This window comes from Venturia canescens, chromosome 5 (genome assembly GCF_019457755.1).
Source record: "Venturia canescens isolate UGA chromosome 5, ASM1945775v1, whole genome shotgun sequence".
NCBI lineage: Eukaryota > Metazoa > Arthropoda > Insecta > Hymenoptera > Ichneumonidae > Venturia > Venturia canescens.
The window spans coordinates 13,522,603-13,533,738 of NC_057425.1; the positions used below are offsets into that span (position 1 = coordinate 13,522,603).

The 11,136-nt window shown below is 35.6% G+C and overlaps 1 non-coding gene across 1 annotated transcript; it reads left to right on the plus strand.

Moving 5' to 3' along the window:
* The first annotated feature begins 2,746 nt into the window (after window positions 1–2,746).
* On the plus strand, window positions 2,747–2,818 carry TRNAC-GCA (transfer RNA cysteine (anticodon GCA)). The gene has a single exon. It is a non-coding gene; the product is annotated as a tRNA-Cys (tRNA).
* Window positions 2,819–11,136: the final 8,318 nt, after the last annotated feature.

Genomic DNA, 11,136 nt, shown 5'->3' on the forward strand with positions numbered 1-11,136 from the left:
GACTGTTTTGTTCTAATTTCATCCTAATTATTCGAGCTTTATGATCTTCTAGTTTCACTAGAATCACTGGATCCCTTCCGGGAGCGTTGCCCAAAGTCATTCTCTCTCTGCCCGGAGTAGATTATCTCGGAAGATAGCGTTACACATACACATTGCTGTTGATTTTTTTAGTTATTTTGCCGTTCATTATTTTATACCTACTTTTTTAATCGAGCGAAAAAACTTCGATTCAGAAATCCTACGCAAGTTTTTTCGAATATCATTGTTTCTGATTCCTTCAGTTTCTAGTAAGATGAAAATAAAAAAAATCCATGTTTTTCTGTGGTCTAAATGTCTAGAACACACAAAAGGCTCACAGTGTATAGAGCAGCAGTGAAAATTGCTTCCGTGGATTGAAAAGCTTGGCCATGTGGGCCTTAGTCACGCTTATTCTGGCATATGGCAGAGTCATGAAGTCACTAGGTGGTCCGCAGTATATAACCCTACCTGTCGTCGGTCTTGCCGCCCTATTCTCTGCCCTATGATCCATCGGCACTCATCCATACATGACAAAACAACCGGCGGTGTCACGGGTTGTTTTTCATATAAATTTTTTATTCATTCTCAAGGATTACTCCCACCTACGCAGCAACAAATTGCTCTTATTCGATCGATCTTTCTCTTTTTTATTTGTAGAAAAAACTACCAATACCGACTTTCTTGAATGTTGGGATATTTCATCATTTTTTAAATTAAATTCGATATTTGTAAGTTTGTTACAAAACATTCGTATATTTGTATTCGAAGTTAAGGAAAATCATGCGTTACTTTTGTATTTCAAAAAAGCAATTGATTTTTTTTTGCTCTTTTGATGATCAAAGAAACGATTAAATATTTTATTCTCGCAATCATTAAAATAATGTGTAACTTATTTTTAAGATTGATCAATTTTTAATATTATATGATAGCGGTTTAAATACTTTCGTGGTAAAATTGTCAAGTAAAATGTGACCAGCAATTTTCTATTTATATGCGTATGCATATCTATATTTTAAACCACCTAACTCATGGTGTTGTCAAACCTTTCACCGTTTGTGTCCTTATTACTCGTTAACCTCGAATAAGAGTTTTTCTTTTCCCATTCCCAAGTCATTTTCACCCGTAACAAGGCTTTCTCAAGACATCATTGTTATCTAAAAACATTATATTTTCTTATTATTCTCGTTTTTGGCTTTCTAAAGTTGGGAGGATCCTGTTTCATTAAATCCTAATGGTCCCACAGAAAGTGTGCCTGCCACAAGAGCCCTTTAAAAAATGTACAATCCCTGTATATATTTAAATACCCCCCCCCCTCCTTTTTTTATCAAGAAGAAGTCACATTGACAAATAAAGTGACTATGGTTTTTATAATTTTTACTATAGTAAAAAGAATAATATAATGAAATTTTGAAATATGTAACACAATAATAAAGTTCAATGATTCAAAGTCCCTTTTTATAAAGTAAGGTTGTGACGCGTGATTAGCTCTTCAGTGTTTTCGATTGGTTCTTGAAACACGACCATTGTGGGGCTAAATTCATTCGAAAGAAAAAACAACGTTCATTCGTCCTGTCAAAATAACAGCTTGGAATTCAAACGATATTTGACATTTTGTCGATATCGTTTTGCTCGACTCGATTTCTCGAAAATTCTTTGAATTGGACATTCTTTCAATAGTTGTTCAGTAGTTATTAACGAGCTGAATTATTAAACGTAAATGAATTCTGGTAAAAATAAATAAAAAGTTACGCTTTGCAGGCGCGGAGCGCGCGTTTGTGACTCACCTAGTTAATATTAAAAATAATATAGGTGTTTGGTAAGACACGTCGCTTAACGACAATCCAAAACACAATTCTATATTGTAAAAGTTTTTTTAAGGAGTTTCGGTACAAAAGTCTAAATATTAAGAAATTGATCAAACTTGGTGATAATGTTGTTCAACATCAAGTGCAAAAACACAATTTTTTTCAAAATTTTCTTCTACTTAGTTATCGAGTAATTACGCATTAAAGCAGATTTCTTATGCCCGGAATGTATACCTATATATATGAAAACGCTATGCTTATACACGTGAACTTTAGTGATCAATTACTCGATAACTGTGTAGAAGAAAAATCTTAAAAAATTTGTATTGCCAAATTTGGCACTAAAGAATATGTTCACCAAATTTTATAAAATTCTAAACTTTTTGAAATTTTTTATGTTTTTAGCATGGTTTAGCATGGCAACATTGTATTGCCTGTACCGAAACTCCTTAAGGATGTTTATTTCCTTAAAAATGTATACCGATAAAATTGAAAATGAACCACCTTTATCAAACCAAAAAAAAGACCCTTCAAAAAATGTGATTTTCGTTGATTGTTTTCTCGACATCTAGACGGTAGATCCTACAATGATTGTGGAAATAGATGCACGCTGTATATTTATAGCATATTTTTAAAATTCAACTCTCAAAGTTGGAATTTCTGATTTCCATTAGATTCGTGTGATCTGCCTTAAAGGCAAGATGTCTTTTGATTTTTTTATCATTTGGAAAGCGGGAGAACCCAAAAATAGCACAAAAAGGATTGAAAATTTTTGGAAACCTAACGCAAGCTATTTAAGGGCTTTCGCAAGCGCAATTTTCGACCTTTCATTTTTTAGATCCATTTCCAATCGCTCGTTTTCTTTTCCGAGTACATTTAAACGCATACGTTATCAGAACGAGAGTTCGCAACGAATTTCAATTGGGGGTATAGCTCAGTGGTAGAGCATTCGACTGCAGATCGAGAGGTCCCCGGTTCAAACCCGGGTGCCCCCTCAAGATATATTTTTTTTTCTCAATTACTAGTTATTTCATTATTTTAAACATTTCCAAGCCATTCCCCATCGATGAACGTGGTTTTACAAAAAAAATGTTCAACGAACCTGCAATTGAATTTTTTCTTGAACTTCGTCTCTCTTCCAATACAGTTTTTGTCGTAGTTTTCAAACGAGCTCGTAGTTCCCGTTCGAATAATCGTTTTCAAGAAAATCGTCTGATAAAAAATTATAATTGTCCTATAATAAGATTGAAAATGGGATTTACACTGAGTTCTATTCGAAGCATTATGAACGGAGTGTATAAAAAGATGAGTAATCATAACAGCAGATAAGGCGGTCGAGCCACTCGTCCGAATCGTGTGTATTCACCCACGCATTCGTGATTGAAATAAAACTCGAAACTCAGCATGACGTTAATTACGCAATTTCGAAGGTTTCGCGAGACTGTATAAAAACAGAAGGAAAAAAAACAGCGACTCCCGGGAGAGAGACTGAAAGATAGAAATAAAAAAAGGGAGATACGGAGACGAGTCATATTTATACATATATATATATATATAAATATGAGTAATCGATAAAACAACATCTGGCCAACTTTGACAGATAATCACGCGAAATTTCTCTACAAAAAAGAAAAAAAAACGTAGAATATTTCGTTTTATTTCTCATTAAAAATGGGCATGTAGAAACAACTAAACATCCGAAAACATTTCTTCCGTGCCATAAAATGGAGCATTTATTTTTATTGAACACGAAATAAATAACAATTAAAGCTCTCATTTTTGTTCTACAAAAATGTACGATCAGCTGGTTTACAGCGCTTAAGGTGCTTCCTCCACGCGACAGTTAAATTAGGAAATTATTTAAATTTCGCATAAGTATTGTTTAACATATGACCTCTATAAAATTTTAACAAGTTTCACCATCCCCAACCTGAGATATATATAATTGAAGTTGACTCAATTAACACGTAACGTATGGACCATGCATAGGCAAACAGCACATTATTAATTCTACCGCTAGTACTAAAATTAGGAAGTTTATAAAAAACGAGGAGGAGCTAGAGCAGGATATCATAGATATTGTGAAAAAAAATCAAGCTGATTGACCATCTAGTTTGACAGATATAGTCTCGAGAAGTACGAAGGTTTAGGCTGCATACGATATATTTTGCAAGCGAACAAGCGAATGTCGTCTGTATAGGCAACCTTTTCTGTGTGTCGAAGCATAGCACGGATAGTTCCGTTAAAAAATTTACTCGTGGGGTCAGATCAAAAATACTTTGAGAATAAATTTTGCGAAAGCAAATGATATTTGTACTATATCTGCTGGCACCGAGTACGTATATAGGCTCTTTACAAAGTTATTGATTACGATCCGAAAGAATTATCAAGAGACTCGGTAGAGTCTCGGGACAAGTACATTGACAGCCCTGTCGTCTGCTGGCCCGAGCTCGCCGAGACTATCTTTTCTCTGAATATCAACCCTTTTAATATGCAGAGGGTACATAACTTTTGGTTGGGGCTGTTGTGGGGGTTCGACCTTAACAACTTTTTTTTCATCCGATAAAATATTTTTTTGATTTTTATTTTTGTTTAATTATATTAATTTTTTGATTAAATTGGAAAGTTTTTTTTTTTAATGAAACTAATTGTAATTTTGTTAATACTTGGAACGAGCTTGATTGTTCGTTCATTTTGTATACAATGGAAAAGAAATATTTTCTTAATTCGCGAATAAAAGTGAGATTTACTGTAATTTTTCTTTATAGAAATAAAACTCCAATTTGATGCGTTCTCTTTAAAAAAAAGGCATTTTTGTCGCTTTGGATAGCAACGAAATAAATTCTAAAGAATGAGAGGTGTAAGTGAGTATAGAATAGAGTTGTTTTGCTGAAATAAAAGTCGAAGTAAAGACAAAAGTGATTGTTCCGAAAGACTCGGGGTGAATTGAGTGTTAGTAAGGAATGAGTTTCGGTGGTGAACCGCACATGAGGCTGGATAGAAGTCAGGGTGAATATGGTGAACCAGGAAAACGAGGATAAATCACTTGGTTGTCAAGGGATGAGCACCTGCGACTCTGAAAATCCCAGAGTGCCAGCACCTCGACCAAACGTTAAGGCCACATAAGCCCCACTAAATATTTGCTAAATCCGTGAAATACTTACGGTCCACATATTTATATATTTATATCTGTGCGGATATGCATTCGGGCCGAAATATGGAAGTCGATAGTGCCAATTGGCAGCTCGCCAAATGGAATGTATATCCACGACGATAAGTCCTTTTCATTGCACCCTGTGTGGAAACTCGTCATGTATTGGGGTGGCGGATAATACTTACCACATATAGGATTACCCTTCTCTCATTTTCTCTCTCTCTCTCCCTCTCTTTATTATTTATTCCTTCTTTTTCTTTCTCAGCAGCATATTTTATTGGGGTACATAAATACTCGATACATCTTCAGGGGACCTTTTCCAATCAGAAAAAAACTGATTTTATTAGGACGAGTAGCGATCTAATCGAAATGTTTTGTCCCTGGATGTTTGGAAATTTGTAAATCGTGGATGTTCGAGAAAAGAAAAAAAAGTGTGACAATGATGACTTCGTTTTGGAGAGGACAGGAAAATCGTCAATTGAAAGTAGTTCATGCACGAAACGATTTTCTTAAGAAAGCCTTGAAATTTACACAGAGATTAAATGGGTAGTCGACTCACACGCATATTAAATTTTAAAGGGTTCGTCTTATTGGTTATCGAGATAAAGGTGTACAAATATGAAGAAAAATACACAGGGTTATAGGGACTATTCGTAAAAAATCGTTTATCTTTCCATATAGCGAATGAACGCTTCTTACGAAGTTTATAAAAAAGTACACGATAACAACGAAGTTATTAATGAAGGTTTGGGAAAAAATTCGAGACGATTTTCTTACTAGTGATAAAGATACATTATCTTAAAGATTGAACGAAATTGGTAATGAGCACTCGTATAACCTGATATTTGCTTATTTCGATATTTTGTTCCCCTTGGTTTGACTCATTCCTGTCATAGCCTTCTGTCTTTTTATTAATACTTTTGTCTTAATGGCTTGTTAATTTCATTCGCCAAAAGATAAGTTGAAAAAATGTATTTACAATTTCGAATTAATAACTCTGACATTAATTTAAAGTGATAATATCTTTAATTAGGAAGTAAAAATTGATCTAATTTAGACACCCATAACCTTAAATTTCGTGTTTTTTATTTTCATTTGAATGAACGTGCCCTTAATTGATTCTTTGATTAGAAAGACGAGTGTTTAAAGTATCAGGCAAGTAAGAGAAAATATTCATTGGGTAAGGTTTGTTTCGTAAGAGTGGAGAATAAAAGTTGCGTTCGTATTCGATTGACAATAAAAGTGGCTAAAACTTATCGATCATCAGGGATAATCCTTGGCTGGTTGGCTTTTTTGATAAAATGGGTAAAGTGCAAACAGGTCGTAGGGAAAAGGGACTAACGTGCACGATTTGACGATAAACTCGATCTCTTTCAATTGAGAAAGTGAGGAAAGTTAGAACGCCAGATGGCGGATGATTCCGGGTAATCCGCCATTACCGTTAGCAAAATGATCACCGGATCAAGCTACAGTAGACTTAACTGCAACGAGCAGTGACCGAGAGACGTCAGAGAGAAAGAGAACGATCATTTCGATTCATGGGGCTTTTTCAGAGTTATTCACCGTCCAGATACACTCAAGGGGACTTGAGGGGAAAAAGCACATGGTCCGTGAGGCGTATGAGCTCGAAGTGTATCCTCCAAGCATGGCGTTTGGGTTTTCGGCTTGTACTACCCAATTTGCCAAGTGCTCAAAGTGATTTTTCTCTGCCAAAACGATGGAGAAAATACAAAACCAACTTTTTTTTTAACTTGTCTTGGGAAACCTTTTTCTTATCAGATTTTCCGATACTCGTGATTTTTCCAGTCAATTTTAAAAAATATTGGCTCTTTGAGCTCAGACTCGCGTTCTTTCGCAGATGTTTTTCAGCCATTCGTGCAATATCGCATTGAAATTGATCAAACACAATAACAAATATGTCCAGAAATCAAGCGGGCAATAAATAATGATGGAATAGTGGAAAATTTATAAAAATGATTAGGACAAGCCAAAGGAGAAGAATTAAAAAGGAAACTAGAGGAACAACTTGACAAGCAACCAAAGGACAAAGCTATGCGTATACATCAGACAGTTCGAATTGATGGCAAGAAAAGTAGAAAGAGAGAGTAGAGAGAGGACCCTTGAAGAAAGTGATGGTCAAAACTAAGCAATAAAGGGAAAAAAAAAGACATGAAAAATTAAATTTAAAAATTATTTAAAAATTTAAACATGAATTTTTAAAAATTTAAAAATTAGACATGAAGAAAGAAAAACTGTTAAATACTGGTCTGCAGGACTTTATGAAATAATATGTAAAGGGAACAAGGGGGGGGGGGGGGGATAATTATGTAAGAGTCTGAAAAGCCATACAGGAAATAAACAGAACTACAATAACAAATATGTGTCTCGATTCAGTTAACTCCATTGAAATTCATGAATGTGAATAAAAAATTAAGGTAAATGGTGCCCGAAAGATGGTATTTTATGGGTGCCTAAATTTGATCGGTTTTTACTTCCTAATTAACGATATAATAACTCAAAGTTAATGTCAGAGTTATTAATTCGAAATTGTAAAAAAATTTTTTCAACTTATTTTGTGGCGAATGATATTACAAGCCATTAAAATTAATCGGGGATCCATCACTGACTGAATCTGAAATTTCACTCGTCCCTGGCGCAAATACTGTAGTTTTTTATGTCAAAAATCGCATTAGAGAGCGCAGAGGGAAAACACAATGGGAAATGGATGAAGAAAAAAGTATTAATAAATAAATAAAAATAAATAAAAATAAAATAAATAAATAAAAAAAAATAAATAAAAAGTATAATAAATAAATAATAATAAAAGAATGGGCCAAGTCAAGAAGTAACAAAATGCCGAAATAAGCAAACGTGAGGTTAACGAGTGCTCATTACCAATTTCGTTCAATCTTTAACGTAATGTATCTTTATTTCTGGGAACTTTCATTACGTACTTCACTGTTATTGTGTACTTTTTCATAAACTTCGTAAAAAGCGTTCATTCGTTATGTGGAAAGATAAACGATTTTTTACGCATTGTTTCTGTACCCCTGTTTATTTTTCTTCATATTTAAACACGTTTATCTCAATAACCAATAAGACGAACCCTTTAAAATTTGACACGCGTGTCAAATTATTGACTACCCATTTAAACTCTATGTAAATTTCAAAACTTTCTTAAGAAAATCGTTTCCTGCACAAAGTATCTTAAATGCCCTCCGCGAATGCGATCACAAAGAGCTGTTGATGGTAAGCAAAGAAATAGGAACAGTTTTTACAGGGTATAAAGTTTAGAGCCAATAAAACCACAGGTGTAGTTAAATATGGATTTGTACAGAAAACATGAATGCTCGTGAAGGCATATATCTATACGTGCAGCGTGCACACACATATGACTAAAGAGTTTTTGGAAGCCCGGCGCGTTGTCCCGCAACATATCTTTTGTTCTTATCGGCGTGGCGTGTGTCTCCTGCTGATCTCGTCAAACGCTCTCTCGCTACCTTTCACCCTTTGTCTTTTCTCTTTCTCTCAGTCTAGTTTTTATTTGCTTTTTTTTTTCTCTCTCTCTCTCTCTTTTTTTTTGTCTCTCTCCTCTTTCGTCTCCGTTCTGTCTTCTCTTTCTCTCGATCCCTCCCTCTTTCTTTCTCTCTCTCGCTCTCTCTCTCTCTCTCGTTTTTTTCTCAGCCTCCGATATCCATTGATATTAGGACCCTGGTGAACAGCTCTCCGGATGATGAAAGAAGCACGACAATGCATCCATGGATTACACGTTGAACCGCTTTCCCCCCCTCGTATCCAACCCACACCCATCCCCCCGTCCCACCCACGCATTATTATTTTCCATTCACTCCAAAGAAACCCGTACACGATAAAATTCTACTCCCCGTGTGGACGTCGCGAAATATCGATTTTCCTTGTTCGAATACGTTTTTTTTTTATTGTTGCTTAATTCTCGTACTCCACGTATGTTGATTCTATCACGTTTCCGGATCCATTCGACCATCCATTTTCAAGTTTATTCAAGTGAAATTTTTCATTCGTTTTTATTTGCATTTGTATAAAATGTAGTACTGGAAATTAAATCTTTTCTCTTGGTCCATGGAAAAGAGAGTTTAATATTCCCCACCAAAATAATATCATCGTCGCATCACCGAAAGTTTTGTTGAATCAACGAACACGAAACGAGAATGCACTCGTTTTATCAAAAATACTAACGACAGCGCTCCGTGACATTTAGCGAATAAATTTTTATTCAGTCTCAGAGAGAATTGAAAGCTAAAAATTATTATCACTTCAGCGACAGTTGCCGAGTTACCGAGAACGTATTCATTGTTTTTAACGTTCCCATTGCGGAGTGTAAATATCTATATGAAAATAAAATGAACGTTTTGGAACATCCAAGAGATTCCATTTGGTTTTAAGGTCAATTTTATATTTTTACTGTTTTTACTGTTTCCCTCGCTCTGCCTCAGTAATTTGAACCTCTCAATTGTGTCCGTTTGAAATCAATTTATTTCTCACGGTTTGGGGTATCGCAGATCTTATTTTCGAGTCCAAATACAACGAGTCAATCCTGAGAGGCCTGCAAGTTTTTTTGTAATGCCAAGAATAAAGACAACTTTACGAAATACACTTATCTTTATCCTTTGGAATACTAACGACGGTATATTTATCGCGTGGCCGAGCCAAGGGCTATAGAAGGGTGGAATGACATTTTACGAGTGTCTTGGCAGAGAGTAAGCTCAGCAGGGGGGACTATACGGACGGCGATCTAATTTAATTGACACCCTAATAGCGCGCGAGACCTTCGAAGCTCCCGTTCCTAACAGCGCATATATACTCCGCAAAAACACTCTCTTCCTGGAGAGGGGGGAGGAAAAGGAAGGGCGCGGAGGGGAGCGAGATATCGAAGAGAAATACCAGCAGGGCGGTTAGCCCAGAAGTAGAACGCATGGGGCGACGACAATTGAATTTCATGGGGGTTTGCCCGCTTAACCGACTAATTGGTTTTCCTCGTGGTGCACAAGCGCCGTATCAGTTTTTAAATATCTCTTTTCTCACACCCGCAACTAAGTTTTGTCAACTTTTCCGAGTTTTTTTTTTTTTTTTTTTTTTTTTTATTATTTGTTGTCCATTTTTGGATTCCTTCATTTTCATTTTCGCTTTTTTATTCGCTAGGTAAGTGCGACAGGACGATTTCTTGCTTTTCTGTTGACTTGACCCTCGCTGAGTGTGAACGAGCGTTTCGATTTTGACCGATTTTGAACAAACGGTGGAAAAATAGTGTCCGGAAATTTGAAAAACTTCGATTTCTACGTCATTTCGATTTTTTTGGGGTCGCTCGACTTGAGGTTAAATTTTGGTTTCGCTGTAATGACTTTCGCTTTGTTTTGCTTTGGAGCGAACATTTTGTTTCATTGGAGAATATTTCCTCTCTTTTGTTCCCATATTTCTTCGTATTTTGAGCAATATTTGAACTTCAAATGGAGTTTTGATTTAGAATTTTCGGTCGAAAATAATTGATGCAAGAATATGTAAGAACTCGCTCGAATTTTCATGATTCGACTGCGGCTCTTGCACTCAAATTTTCACCAAAGCTCAACCGCAATTTCTCCGGTTCTTTATTATAATTAGAAATTTGAATAACTCATCGTAATGCTTGCGCCGGAAATGTCAGTTTTTATTTTAATTCTTAAAATATCGTTGAATCTGAAATTTCGTGCGTTCGTACGAAGCAAAAAGTGAGATCGTGAATGTAATTTTGACAAAGTACCGAACAAAGTGGCGGCTCGAGAAAAATTGATGAAAAATTCCAGACCGAAAATAGTCTCAGTATTTTCCATATCCGTTCAATACATCGATATTAATCACTCGAGTCCCCAGTCGTCTGATCGAATTATAAAGTCATTTTGGAGGATTGGTAATTTCGATAATGACGCACTTTGCGGATAGATATGATTTTTCAAAAACGAATATCCATCCATTAACGAAGACGAGATCGTTATTGAGAAATCTGTAACGCAGTTTCATTTATAATATTCCATTAGCGTTGGAATGGCCGAGATAATTTTGCGACGATTGGACGATAAGCAATTTCAGAATGGCTCTCATCTCGTGAATAATAAAAAAAACTTTCGATAATTGCTTTTTCGTCCGCGC